Consider the following 13,939-nt stretch of genomic DNA (forward strand, 5'->3'; position numbering starts at 1 on the left):
ATCTATGATTTTCTGATGCCACAGGAAATCAGTCATTACACATCTTGGATGTGACCTGTTCATCCACGGGAAACTGGAGATGAAAATTTCAAGCATTTGAAGAATACTGCTTCAGCATATGAATGCAAGCAGCTGACATTTCCCTAAAAGTTACTCACAAGCACCACTAATTATCTTTTTTTTTTTTTTTTAATTTTATGAGTGACGTCAATGTTTCAAAAAAATCAAAACAATTTGGAGAAGAAGGTTCTCCTGGAAATGTCAAGCAGAGGTCAGAGCTGTAGATGTTAAGGTCGCAGGAAAAAAGAGCACAAAAAACTGAATTCCTTCTGACAACCTTCCTGGTGCAGCAATGTTGAGTACCATAGGAAAGCAGAGGTTTCCATCTCTAAAAATAGATTCAGACCAGAACACTGGATAGCATCATAGCAGCACAGTGCTGTAGCAGCTGTGGCACTTTCCTTGATCTCCCCAAAGCTCCAGTTGGAAGGAATCAGGCCAGTGCATTTTGTATATTGATTACATTGAAACCCTCAAAACGAGCAGCCAACAAAGGCTTGGACACAAAAATCTTGCCTTCAGAGCTTCTGCTGTTCCACATGCAATTTCTTTTTCTTCCTTCCTACTTGTGCCTTGTTCTCCAGCCTTTATTAATACTCTTGTGTTGGGTCCTTTAAAAAAAATCCAACCAAAAACCAGGATCAAGCATCTCTTTATGCTGGAGGAGTGCAGAAGAGAGAATGGTAGGTTTCCAATTAGGCTGCTGCCTGAAGCAGACACCCCTACCCCGGCACTGTCCTTGCCCCTTGTTGCATGCAGGGAACCAGGAGGGACATCATTGATGTGTCCCCAGGGCATGGGGAAGTGGGTTCTGTTCTCCCCATGGGGTGCAGATCCCCAAGCATGGGTCCTGGGTTTAGCAGTAGCAGTCATTTTTCTCCTTCTTAGTAGCTGGTGTAGCGCTGTGTTTTGACTTTCGGCCTGGGAACAGAGCTGATAACACTGATGTTTTAGTCTGACCAAGGATTTTCTGAGTCTCATGCTCTGTCAGGGAGGAGGGGAAGCTGGGAGGAAGCAGAGACAGGACACCTGACCCAAACTGACCAAAGAGGTATTCCATACCACAGCACGTCATGCCCAGGATGTAACTGAGAGATACCTGGATATAACTGAGAGTTACTGCAGGGTGGGAGGAGGTATTGGTCCGTGCTTGGTTGGGCTGGGGGGTGTCAAGTTATCGGTTTGTGGGTGGTGAGGTGTTGTATTCTCTTCCCTTGTTATTTCCTTTATCATAGTTATTATTGGTGGTAGCAGTGGTGATTTTTGTTATACCTTAGTTACTAAACTGTTCTTATCTCAACCCATGGGAGTTGCATTCTTTTCGATCTCCTCTCCGTCCCTCCGGGAGTAGGGGGAGGACAAGGGAGGGACTGAGTGAACGAGCTGCCTGACTGGTTTTAAACCACGACACATGGGCAGCACCTGGGGCCATCCCATTAAAAGTTGGACTGTTGAGATGACACAGCCATCAATTTTTCCATTTTTAAACATCTGCTTTCCTTTGTTTAAGAGACACATTTGGATGAGTAAATCAAATTATTTTTCCTCAGAATTATACCTGCATGATCATGGAGACAGAACTTGACATCTACAACATGTTATCTCCTGCTCTTGAAGAAGATTTTCAAGGAATGATAGAAATCAGGATGCAAATGTACTTAAATAATAATCAAAACTTGATTTATTTGGCAGATGGATCCCCATATCCATACTCTATTCATGTCACCAGCCAGGTAGTGTTTGTGGTTCTCACGTGTGTCTACTCTCTGTAGCACAGGGAAGTGGGTGTTTGAGTGACCTGGGTGATTGTGGTAATCTCAAACATGAGCTAACTCAGATCTCTGACTTGTTCTCCCTGGAGCTGTGCAGTAAGCTATATTAACAGCCTTATAACATGATATCATCTCCCCTCCTCTACCACTCTGCGTGTAGAAACAGTGGTGGGGAGGGAACTTAACAAAGGTATGTGAGGTCCCCATCCTTTATTCACTGCTATAATAATATATATTATTTTATATATATAGATATAATATATATTATATAATAAATAATAATAAAGGTCACTGAAAATGCAATAGCATCAATGCAATTTATGCTGAAGACGTGGTATAATAAGAACAATTACAGGTTATAGAGAAACTTTATGTATATCATTACAAATTTTGTGTCTTTCTGAAAATTAATTATTCTCTTAACATTTTCAGTAGGTACTAATGAAGTAGTTACTTTCATCAACTTGATCTAGTGGAAGGTGTACCTGCCTGTGACAGGGGATTGGAACTTGTAAGGAAGCTATTCAGAGCTTGAAAACTGACTTTCAATGAATATGAGGAATGAAAACCTCTCTGGATCTTTTATATTAACTCACTGACTGCATAGAGCACCGGCCTGGCACTTGGGATGCCTAGATTTTGTCTGCCTGTCTGCATGGTCTCTGGTAAGTCAATGCATCTCCCTCTTCCTCCAGTTTCCCTCTGCATAAAAAAGAAATAACAATTCTGTTCCTCACTGAACAGCTGATGAATCATGCTGTCTTAAACCTAAATCTCCTAACTTACCATTCTCCCAAAGGAAATTATATGAGACTGTCAGAGTACATATAACACCACCCCCCCCCCCCAAAAAAAAACAACAACAAACCAAAAAAAAAACCCCTGGGATTTCTTCTTCTCATGATTTTCTTCACATCTCTAAAATCAGAACACGTCATTATTTTCTTTAGATGGAACAGATCTATGATTTTTTGGCTTTCTTTCCAAACTAAGAGCTGACAAACTAATCTTAGAAATGGTGGTGGAACCTCAGGTCTGAATAGATATGGGGTTTTTTGATTTTTCTTTAATTTGCACACCAGAGTGAGGCTTCTGAGATTGAGTTTGACAGTGCTTAGTCCCCTTTCATTGTTTGCATGAGCCAAAAGGAGAGGTAGAAATGGAGACTGAAAACATCTCCCATGCTTGCCTTACTGACGACCACCACCTCCTCTGTATCTGCAGCCAATGAGGCACCCAGACAGATAGACAGGACATTGTATCAATCTCTGCAACCATGGTTTGGGCACATGAATACCTGATGAGTGTGGCACAGGTAGAGGATATCCTAAACTGCCTACCTGGAAACATGTATTACTCTGGAAACAGGATGGATTTTACTGAAGGAAGCAAGATAAAATACCAAGATTCTGATAAAAAAAAATCTCTTATAGTTTATCAGCAGAATGAGGAAGGGAAGGGAAGGGTGACAATAAAAGGAATGCCATGGTCACTTTGAACTCAGCAGCATCTTTTCACCACCCCCTCTTGTCTCTGCAGTCAGTTGGATAGGTGATACAAGCACTGCGATAGTGCAAACAAACATCTGCTCCAGTGGGTGTGCAATTACTCACTCACTCCAACATGCTCTTGAATCTAATTGGGAATTTCCAGGCATATATTGCTCATGCTCTTTCCGAAATAACTTTTATATGTGTAAAGTGTATGAATTAATCATCCTTTTAATCCAGGAAAAGCTGTGCTATATCTGCTCAATCACGAGATATTTATTTCTGTCCTCACTATTCAGTATGGAGTATTTTTGTTATATTCTTTTTCTTTTCACAAGTGCCAGGAGGAATTTCCAGCTCAAAGGAAGAGAAGGAGTTGATTTTTGCAAGATTTACAGCCTGCAGTGAACACTTAGCAGAATAGTTGTCCTAGGGAGAGGGTAGATGGGGGCTGTTTCTGTTTGGTTAAGTTAGTCCAGAGCTTCACGCAACTTCAAAGCACAGAAGTACAACATCACACTATCTTGAAGCCCTGAGTTCAACGCACACACCAGGTAGTTAGGACCATTACTCCATCATGTCTCCTTGGTGTGGCTGATAGCGAGCAATATGACCACACAGGCGCCAGCCCAGGCACTGCATGTCGTTAAGCATTCTGATCATGCTGTTGGCATACTGGACCATGCAGTCGGCCATCACGGCATGAATTCTGGCACATCATTTAAGACAAGTCTACAGCACAGAGTGTGGTGCAGAGAGCTGTGGGCAAGGATGACCCAGGCAGGTGGATGTGACATGGCCAGTACCACCTGAGCATCCCTGTCCACAGCGATAAGTGACTGGTGCACACCACACGTCAGGACTCCTGAGCACTGGGTGAATGTGCCTGTTTGGTTCCTGCTCCTGAACTGCACCTGGGCAGCTGCCAGATTGCTGAGAAATGCACAAATGTCAGAAGACCTCCAAACCCACTATGAGAACCAGGGGTGACATGGGGATAGGTTTATGTGCACTGACTGCTCTGCCTGCAATGAAAGGGAGAAGATACACAAAAATAACCTAGTTCCAGAACTACAGTGACCTCTAAGAAATACAGCTTTGCCACTAAAGGAGACACTACTAAAGCCACTGGGGGTAATGACAAATCCACCTGTGTGCTGAGCTGAGCTGAATGGGGCATCTCTGTCAGACCCACCACAAGGAGAACGGATGAGCCACCAAGAAAAAGCCCACTTCTCTGCAAGACCCTTCCCAGGCTGCAAGGCATCATCAGCTTTCTCACTCCTTTGCATCTATGAGGCAGGAGAGTGATCATTCACTGAGGCTTCCCCACAAAATAAAATGAAATTAAATGCAAGTGAAAGTACATTTTATGTTTTGGGGTTTTTTCCTTACATAGAGAGTAAGCGTTTAAGTGGTTCTCACAACAGTGAACATAAGGAATTTTTTATAGTAGAGCATTTCAGCAAGTTTCAGTTGCTGCTGGAAGAGAAAGAGCCATCCATGTACTGATAGAATAGTGGAAGAACTCTCTACTTAACATTCAGCCTGTATCACATATTATTCCAAGGTGGTCATTTAATAGTGGAGTCTGTTTAGCAGTTTAATCAAAATTATACCTGTTAGTCGAATAGCACAAGTTTTAATGTGATATATTCTAGAATATGGTGAAGTACAAAATATTAGTCACATAGTAATTTCAGATTTTTACAGAAGAAAGCTGTTAAAGGAGAAGAGGTTACAAGAAAGTGAAATGTCTACAGCAATTTAAAGATGTGCTGGTATGGCTTGCCTTCTATATTGATTTTTCTTTCTGCTTAGCAACAGGATTTCATACTGGTTATATAAAAATACGGAGAAACCTGCACATATCCTCTTGCTGTTGCACAAACAGCCAACCAAATTATTTAGGATAACCTGATCTAGAAATGTTGCTGGTATTAATTTTAGATGGAATTGTTATTAAGTTGGAAGATTTGAACAATAAAATACAAAGCCAAAGTACTTAATCTGTTGGGAACTAACTGGAAGCACTTGCTTGTATCTGAAAAAAGCTTTTTCTTCGGTTTGATTGAATAAGTCTTTATAGTGAGTCCTGTTCAAACATATAACAGGCAACAGAAGACAGAAGGCAAAGAAGATGGGTTGATGGAAAGTGGCTTAGAAGAGAGGGCTGTCCATAATGACATATTTTGGAGAAGAGGGTTTAATAAATATTGTACAAAATTTCAAGACAAAACAAATAGTTATATTTATGTACTTCCATGCAACTTCACCACAATGTTATGGTAGCATATCTTTTGGCCTAGGATATTCTGATTTTAAATAACACCCAATCTGACAGCTGTCACAGGACTACTGAAACGTTTATTTGAGATGACTGGCCCAAAGTTTCAAATGCACTTGTTTGGGCTGTGCTAACCTTTTATGTCTCTTTTCTAACGATACTTGATTGAGTGAATCCCCCAGAAAGCACATTTTTGCCCATGGCTAGACACCATCATCCTGGAAGATGCTTCATGTTTTCAAGCTGTCACTGGAATTAAGTTTAGCTTGTTGGGAGCTGAATTTTCTTTCCTTACACAAGCAGCCTCATTCGCCTCAGAGGGTTGTCTCTCCTATCTCTCCCAGCCCATGGTACTGTGCTCTGCCTGAACCATCTTTTTTTAGAGAAGAGGCTGGAAGGTTGCTCTTCCCTGAACGCAGCAGTAGTAGCTAGGGAAATCACAACATGCCTTTTGTATGTAGCAGCAAGAAATGTGTGTGATTGTTTGGCATGAGAAAGGTGATTTAGGGAAGGTTGGTTTTGAGACATACACCTTTCTCCTTCTTTTGTTTCTTCCCCCAAATACAGGATGAGAATAAAACATTCAGTGACATTTGAATCAGCTCGGTTGATGGCTACTTGCAAAGACAAATACTATAATCACTAACGTTCCTGCATCTTACTCCCTTCTTTGAGCTTTTATTGCTCAGCATGATGCCATATGGCATGGGATATCCCTTTGGTCAGCTATAACGTTTCCATGTCGCCTTCCCAGCTCCCATCCCCATCTCTGGCCTGATGTCATGTGAGCACTGGTCAGCAATAGCCAAAACATGGGTATGTTACCAACACTGGTTTAGCCACAAACATGAAGCACAGCATAATATAGCCTGCTATGAGGTAAGTGACCTCCACTCCAGCCAGTGCTGGTACCAACAAGGACTGTGGTAGGTTGACATTGGTTGACTGCCAGATGCCAACCCGGCTGCTCTCTCACTCCCCTGCCTCAATGGGGCAGGGGAGAAATGAGATGGAAAGGCTCATGGGTTGATATAAAACAGGGATATCACTTACCAGTTACCACCATGAGCAAAACAGACATGACTTTGTGAAAATTAATGTAACACTGCCAAGTATAATGGTGTCGTGGTTTAAACCCAGTAAGCCACACAGTTTCTACTACCACCCCTCTTTCTTATCTTCCCCTTCCCCCACCCCCTCCTGGAGGGATGGGGAGGAGAATCAAAAGAATGTAACTCCCATGGGTTGAGATAAGAACAGCCCAGTAACTAAGGTATAACACAAACCACTGCTGCTACCACCAATAATAATAATCATAAGGGAAATAACACGGGAAGAGAATACAATACCACCCACTGAAATGAGCCAACAGAGAGTGCCCTTCTGGGTAACTCCCAGTTACTTCCCCAGGCATGACATGTTGTGGTATGGAATACCTTTTTGGCTAGTTTGGGTCAGGTGTCCTGTCTCTGCTTCCTCCCGGCCTCCCCTCCTCCCTGGCAGAGCCTGAGACTCAGAAAGTTCTTGGTCAGACGAAACATTTGAGCAGTAACTAAAAACGTTGGTGTTACCAGCTCTGTTCCCAGGCTGAAAGTCAAAACACAATGCTGCACCACCTACTAAGAAGGAGAAAAAATGGCTGCTACTGCTAAAACCAGGACAGTATCCAATCCTTGTTCCATACTATTCATGTCATGCTCAGATCCCACATTTCCAATATACCATCACTCTTACATATATACATCCATACACACACACACACACAGAGATAGAGAGAAAAAGATCATTTCTTAGTGTATGGACCAATCCCTGTAATGCTGCCGAGTCCATTCAGTCCATGATGTCAGGTTCCATCTCTTGTGACAGTCTTTCAGGGCAGGAAAGGCTGTGTGCAGTGTTGGATCGTTGCCTGCTGATGCTGATTGCTTCTTTACTGCAGAGCTCGTCTGGTTCTATCAAAGTATATTCTCTATTGGGATGATGGTCAGAGGGAAGTCAGGGCCAGTTGCTGGTGACCTGAAGACATCTAGTTGATGGGCTATAAAAATATTACATAGCAGGCAACAGCATACAGTTGAGTTCATTGGCTGTTTTCCCCTAAAATCAAATCCCCTTCAGGTATACGTTGGACTTCCCCATCTTCCTGCATTACCCACTAAGTATATCTGGGTCCCTGAGCAAAAGCAATCCTACGAGTGGGTTTGCCTTTACCTGAAGCAGGAATAACCCAGACTGTCTTCCCCAGCAAATTCTTTATGCGCACCACAGGAACTTTGTCCCCCTCTACAGTATGTAAAAGTTCTGACTGGGCTGGGCCAGATATGTTGGTGGATCCTCTAGTATTGACCAACCAGGTGGCCTTTGTTTAGACTGAATATAAGGAAGAAGTTCTTTACTGTAAGGGTGGTGTGGCACTGGAATGGGTTGCCCAGGGAAGTCGTGAATGCTCTATCCCTGGCAGTGTTCAAGGCCAGGTTGGACGAAGCCTTGGGTAAGATGGTTTAGTGTGAGATGTCCCTGCCCACGGCAGGGGGTTGGAACTACATGATCTTAAGGTCCTTTGCAACCTTAACTATTCCATGATTCTATGACTCCTAGTGCAAGCCACAGGTAGATATTTTAAGACGAAACAATGATGAGAGAAATTTTCCCCTGTCTGAATAAATCATCCCGATTTCCGGCAAGTTTTACAAAGGGTAGGTGCATTTCCTGAAAAGGTGACCTTGGACACTGATGTGGGATGTGCAGTCTGTGCTATCCCCCCCATTCAGGTGTAACATAGAGAAATGCCTTGGGAAGATGGAGGTAAACACAACATGCTTTCACTTACCTCATTTTCACCTGTGCTTGGAGTCACTACCAAAAGGGACTTGACAGGACACAGGCACTCCTGTCTTCTGCAATGGTCTGACAACAGGCTTCCTGGAGAAGCTGGTAGTCACCATCCCTAGAGTCATTTAAAAGACATGTAGACATGGCACTTAGAAACATGGTTTAGTGGTGGCCTTGCCAGTTAATAGTTGGACTTGATGAGCTTGAAGGTTTTTTCCAACTGAAACTATTCCATTATTATACTCTGTTTTATGATTCTTTTTGCTTTCATGTGTACATTACAAAACTGATGCTGACTTTGGTAGGAAGAGCTTTAACTTAGTTTCTCACAGTTTTCTTCGGTGAGAATACCCTTTCTTAACACAAGAAATTTTAACCTGAAATCACCATTTATTGTCACTTTATGTTACTTACTCATAAGTACCAAAGAAAAAAAAGGGAGAGAATTCTTTTACTTAGCTTTTATATAGCTCTGAGTGGGGTTTAATCTGCTTACCCATGTATTTTTACTCTTCTATATTCATGCTCTCTGTACTATCCAGTCTTTTCTCTTTTTCATCACACTTGAAATGGAACACGAAGAGGAAGAACACTGTATAAGAGCCATTTAAAAATAATTAATCAATGTACTTAGCCTTCTAAAATGAATTCTACAAAACCACCCCCTTTAAATTGAACATGTAATGAAAATAGTAATTTTCTCAGAAGTGTTTTCGTCAATGCTATTTGTGCTGTTATTAAAATACATCCATGATTCATGCATTTATTGATCCTCCCTTAGGGAAAAGCTTGCAATACAGGACAATAAAGTCCTTTATTGTAAGTAAAACACTATTAAAAGTGTAACACAAAGATGTAGAATTTATAAATGTTGGAGGTTATATCTATGTAGCTGAAGATGATAAAATGTTCCCCTAAAATATTTATTTTCTTTGATCACCTCTGTTATCTCCATTATGAATAAACAGTGCAACTGTGCCTCTTTCTAATGCCAGCAGTAAAATACTTTCGGGGGCGGACTTTGTTTCTTCCAAGTAATGGCATTATTGCTGTTTTTTTCTGGGGTTTTCCACCTCTCCAACAATCCTGGCAGCACGTGTTCCAGGCTTTTTGCTTGAATTAGTTTCAGCTATAGAGTAAACAGAATTAGCCAGGTTGCTACAAATGAACGGTTGCTCATCTACTGCTTCCTGCTCGCCAGGAGAGTGTGTGCAGGCAATGGCTTGTGTCATTAGGCCCCTATTTAAGCACACGTATGGCTTGGAGGTCATGTTTGTGTTTCATTTACACAGATATGATTAGCTGTTCTCAGTGTTCGTCTGCCATAAAACTGAAAATGTGTCATGCAATATTACCCAGCCGAATGTAATGCCCCCAAAATAAACATGCCAGCTAGTTTGCAGGCAATAATTGATGGAAAAACAGGTGTTTCTCATGTTGTCTGTGATTGCCTACACATATGGCTCCTTTTATACTATCCTTCAATTACTTCGCAGTTCTGGCTCCTACAGGAATAGTCTTGCCAAAAAAGAGTGGGTTTCAAGACTGTTCTTTGGTCCATCGCCAGATTAATTATAAGCAGCACAGCCTATTTTAGTATTTAAGTAATTAAACTACAGCAGCTACCACATCCACTTTAGACATCACACTGCATTTCCAATTACTCTCATTCTAAAATGTGGTGCTCCGACTTGGTAAATTAAAGCTACATATGACACAAATTCCCATTTAAACGGTTAACATTCCCAAATTGTACCTTTCAAACAGTAGAGTCAGTAAAATCATATTGAAAGCTGAAGATCAGTTGGCTTTATACTTTACAACCTGAAGTTTTATCTTTCAAAAGCATTCAGCTCCTGACAGCTGTGTAAGATCTACTGACCTTGCAGTGCTAATAATGGGTGGATTTTATAATGGCACACAGGAAGAAATATCAGAGGTCACTTTATGTAACAGGTTTTCTGTGACGTATTGTTCTAAGTGAATGCAGTTGGAGGAGGAATGAAAGAAGGATGAGAGGATGTGCTATCCTCCACGAGGATAAGAGCAGCTCCTCAGTGGTCAGGGTAGAAGTCATGTTCTGCCAAACCAGCGCTGAGCCTGATCCAGGAGCTGCTCCATGCACACCCAGCCAGCAGAATAGGCTGACAGCCACCCTCAAATAATGAAACTCAGTAGCCAAAACACTTAGTCTAGGATTGGGCTGATCTTTGATCCCTGTGCATTGATCTTTTCTCCCAAACAAGTGTCCCTGCCTCTGCATCACTGTGTCTTTCATAGTGTGCAGAGGACGGGTCTCTGCTTCAGCCCTCTGCAGTGGTGGAAGATACCCAGCACTGAGACCTGGTCCCATCTTTCCCTGACAACTCAGCAGCAGAGTACAGGGACGCAGTAACATGTTCAGGCCATGCTCCTCCTGCTTCATAAACATGCCTTTTCTGGCTTTCAAGGTGAGGACTTGTTGTTTACCTGCCAAGAACGACCAATATTTTAACCTCATACATCTTGAAAGAAAGCCCTGTGGTTAAAGAAAAAATGCTTAGTTTCATTTTTAAAAATCAAGTGGGTTTATTTCCCTTCATGAAGCGACATCAGATATGAATTTGCTCCCTGGCTTTTACCTTGTTACTGATTCAAAATGAAATGTGACTACATAATACCCTTCTTCATAAAAAAAAAAAAAAAAAAAAAAGCTTTAAAAATAATAAGGTGATAAAATAATGGCATTCCCCTGAAATATTTTGATTTTTTTTTTCTGCAGATAAACTTAAGGGGTTTTTCACCTGCCTTTGGTTTTCCTTATGCTCTGTTCCTGTTTATCTCTGCTCTTCCATTATTTGCCTCAGCAACCAAGACAATTAATCCTCTTCTACAATGTGCACAAAGATGAAGGAATGCAATATTATCTCTTTCTGCACTGCTTTAATTTCAGTGACAGCTTTGTCACTTCACCAGTTGCAGGGTTTCATGCCTGTGTTTCCCACCTTGTAATTGGCATATTTCTCAGGGTGCCACCTGCCATTCAGAGGCAGTGAAGCTTTTGAAATCCCCAGCCTTCTCCCAGATGACAGATTTCACCTGACTGCATGGTTCTGACTGATGGGATGGGTTTGTGAATGGTGCGGACGTGGTGAAGTCACACGGTACCAGCTGCAGAGACCAGTTCCCAAGCCAGCCTCAGCCCCTGCTACTCTTCCCAGGACCCTGTTTGCATACAGCCCTCTCCCTACAACAAGTCCCACAGCAGTCAGGAGTGGCTGTCCAGAGCAATGCCACAGAGCTGAAGTGGAGAGTTGGCCTCAAGAAGATGGACCTGAGCCTTGAATAAGAAATGCTGGTTTTAAAATGTGTTAGCCCAAATAACGCGCAAGGAAACGTGCTGTTTTGTGTAAGTGCTTGGCTTTTCAAAGCCGGTCTGCCTCCCTCTCCAGTGTGCAGGATCAGAAATGCAGGTACAGAAACAGCTGTGGCCTGAAACCTTTACATGCCTTTTGACAACAAGGAAATAAAACTCAGTAAGTTAAACTCCTAGGCATGAGAGAGCTGGAACACTGCATTTGGCTGTAATGGGAGTAAGTTTTCACATGGGGTGTGTAAGGACATTTTCAATATGATTTTCATCCAGATGTTGCAGACCAAGGTACCAAACATAAATAAAAAGTTATTCAAAGTACCCCTGCAAGCTAAGCGTGCTAAGGGGGGCATCCAGAACATAAACAATGAAGATACGTATTTATACTTGCTGAAGCAATATGGGATTTGAGAAAAGGCTCCTGCCCCATGGGTTCTGATTTGGGCTCATTTATGCTGCTGTAATACACTTTTCATAATAAAACATATGTAACGGTGCCCGTTACATAATAAAACAGTGGGATTACTGGTGATTTACAATCTTGTTATGTCAATATCGGGACTGAGAAGTTTCACATGTAGCACTCCTGCAGCCAGTGGCTACAGGCCTTTGTGGGTTAGGATTTCATATTCAGTCTTACACACTGTACTGATGGACATCTTACTTACGTGCAAGGAAACGTTTTGCCATTGATGTGCAAGAAGGCAGTTCAGCTTGGGAAATGTAAAGATTCCAGCTGCTATGCACCGGAAGATCTGCTTTAGTAACAACTCTCCACCAGATGCAAAGAGGTTCTTATCAGGATGTAGATCACATAGAAGCACATCTGACTTGAATATCATGTTAAACTGAAGTTATATACTAGAAATAATATTTTTACAGTAGGTCTTGTGTTTGTTTCTGATTTTACATTCAGGCAGAATACCACTGGTTGCATTAGGGGCTAAATAAATCTCTCAGTTATAAACAACAAACCTAAATTGTTGTGGAGCATGAAACAATTCTCTTTGGATCCCCCTGATGCTGTTGAGCAAGCTGTTCCTTTTTGTCGTGCTATTATTAGCTGGGAATAATAGAATAGTTAGGGTTGGAAAGTACCTTAAGGTCATCAAGTTCCAAGGCCCCTGCCATGGGCAGGGACACCTCGCACTAAACCACATCACCCAAGGCCTCGTCCAACCTGGCCTTGAACACTGCCAGGGATGGAGCATTCACAACCCCGCTGGGCAACCCATTCCAGTGCCTCACCACCGTAACAGGAAAGAATTTCCTCCTTATATCCAATCTAAACTTCACCTGTTTAAGTTTTTACCCCCTATCCTATCACTACAGTCCCTAATGAAGAGTCCCCCTCAGCATTCTTCATTGATTGATGGTTAACTGAGTTTGTGTAGCCCATAGCTCCACACAGACTGGTTTGTGGTGGAAGGAACCTTAAAGCTCATCCAGTTCCAAACCCCTTTCACAGGCAGGGACACCTTCCACTAGACCAGGTTGCTCCAAGCCCCATCCAGCCTGATCTTGAACACTGCCAGGGATGAGGCAGCCACAGCTTCTCTGAGCAAGCTGTGCCAGGGCCTCAGCACCCTCACAGGGAAGAACTTCTGCCTAAGAGCTCATCTCAATCTCCTCTCTTGTCAGGTTAAAGCCTTTCCCCCTTGTCAGGTCCCTAAAGGCCCTTGCCCAGAGCCCCTCTTCAACTTTCTTGTAGCCTCTTTAAGCACTGGCAGCTGCTCTAAGGTCTCCTGGAGCCTCCTCTTTTCCAGGTTGACAACCCCAATTCACCCAGGTCCTCACCACCCCCACAAGGAAGAACTTCTTCCTGAGATCCATCTCAATATTCCTTCTGTCAACTTAAAGCCATTCCCCTTGTCCTATCAGTATATGCCCTTGTCAAAAGTCCCTCATTTAGAAAAGCGTATGAAGATTTTCAAAACACTCTTTAGGATGTAGATGTTCTAGCCACTATTTAAGAGTTGGCAATATAAATTGTCATTATATATACATGGCTCTCATTCAATTTCTGTATGCAGATGATGTTTCTGCACAGTTGCTTAATACAAGATGCAAAATTCAAGCCAAGTTGCAGTCGCAGCCATGAGGAATAAAAAGGCAAAAAGCCCTTTATGTTGTGAGTAGAACAGCA

This window comes from Neopsephotus bourkii, unplaced genomic scaffold (assembly GCF_033783945.1).
Source record: "Neopsephotus bourkii isolate Nb327-2 ecotype Australia unplaced genomic scaffold, CSIRO-AGI_Nbou_v1 NB_1244, whole genome shotgun sequence".
NCBI lineage: Eukaryota > Metazoa > Chordata > Aves > Psittaciformes > Psittacidae > Neopsephotus > Neopsephotus bourkii.